The sequence below is a fragment of the Heteronotia binoei genome, chromosome 21 (assembly GCF_032191835.1).
Source record: "Heteronotia binoei isolate CCM8104 ecotype False Entrance Well chromosome 21, APGP_CSIRO_Hbin_v1, whole genome shotgun sequence".
Classification (NCBI taxonomy): Eukaryota; Metazoa; Chordata; class Lepidosauria; order Squamata; family Gekkonidae; genus Heteronotia; species Heteronotia binoei.
This window is the reverse complement of record NC_083243.1, coordinates 4,665,467-4,666,890: the sequence shown is the minus strand read 5'-3', so window position 1 is coordinate 4,666,890 and position 1,424 is coordinate 4,665,467. Positions and strand designations below refer to the sequence as shown.

Sequence of the window (1,424 nt, the reverse complement as noted above, 5' to 3'; positions counted from 1 at the left end):
AAATGCTCAGGTGGTCGGAGCCGGGCGACGACTCCCGACGTTACAGCTTCCAGCCCACACAAAGCGAGACCCCCAAAGCCCACCCACCCACACTCACAGACACACACACACACACCCTTGGTAAAGGGCCAGCAAAAAGCTTTTTGGAAGAGAGAGGGGACCGAAATGGGAAGCGTGGGCCGAGGCTGCTCTTCCCGCGTTGGGGTTTCTGTCATCCCCACCTCATTCTTTTTTTAGTATTCTTTTCCAAAATTGTTTTTGCTCTCAGAAAGAGAAGAGAACAGTTGAGGTGGAGGGGATGTGGCTCAATGGTTAGAGCATCTGCTCAGCACGCAGAAGGTCCCAGGTTCAATCCCCGGCATCTCCAGCTGAAAAGATCCGTTAGGAGGTGATGGGAAAGACCTCTGCCTGAGACCCTGGAGAGCCATGAAGTGGGGCTGTGGCTCAGTGGCTGAGCATCTGCTTGGCATGCAGGAGGTCCCAGGTTCAATCCCCGGCATCTCCAGCTGAAAGGATCAGCTAGGAGGTGATGGGGAAGACCTCAGCCTGAGACCCTGGAGAGCCCCTGCTGGTTTGAGGAGACAATCCAGAGGGGCCAAGGGTCTGATTCAGTCTAAGAAGAAGAAGATGAATATATTGGATTTATATCCTGCCCTCCACTCCGAAGAGTCTCAGAGCGGCTCACAATCTCCTTTACCTTCCTCCCCCACAACAGACACCCTGTGAGGTGGGTGGGGCTGGAGAGGGCTCTTACAGCAGCTGCCCTTTCAAGGACAACCTGAGCTAGAGCTATGGCTGACCCAAGGCCATTCCAGCAGGTGCAAGTGGAGGAGTGGGGAATCAGACCCGGTTCTCCCAGATAAGAGTCCGCACACTTAACCACTACACCAAACCGGCTTCACAATCTCCTTTCCCTTCCTCCCTCACAACAGACACCCTGTGAGGTGGGTGGGGCTGAGAGAGCTCTGACAGAAGCTTCCCTTTCAAGGACAACTCTGCCAGAGCTACAGCTGACCGAAGGCCATTCCAGCAGGTGCAAGTGGAGGAGTGGGGAATCAAACCTGGTTCTCCCAGATAAGAGTCTGCACACTTAACCACTACACCATACTGGTCACACCATAAGGCAACTTCGTGTGACCCCTTGAGATCTCCTCTGGTCCCCTCAAGTGTGATAACCAGAACTCCTTTCAGAGTTCAATTCTGCTTGTCACCACCTGGCTCCCAGTTCCAGCCCAAAGATTGCTAGCTCCACCCCCAAATTCCACAAATATTTCTTGAATTGGACCTGGCAACCCTATGACAGCAGAGGTCCATCATTGGCTATTAGCCACAGGGATAGATGGAGCTCTCTGTCTGGGGCAGTGATGCTCTGTGTTCTTGGTGCTAGGAGGGCCAACAGTGTGAGGGCTTCTAGCGTCCTGCCC

At 53.9% G+C, this 1,424-nt stretch overlaps 1 non-coding gene across 1 annotated transcript; it reads left to right on the top strand.

The window, feature by feature from the left end:
• The first annotated feature begins 294 nt into the window (after positions 1 to 294).
• On the top strand, positions 295 to 367 carry TRNAA-AGC (transfer RNA alanine (anticodon AGC)). The gene has a single exon. It is a non-coding gene; the product is annotated as a tRNA-Ala (tRNA).
• The last annotated feature ends 1,057 nt before the right edge of the window (positions 368 to 1,424 follow it).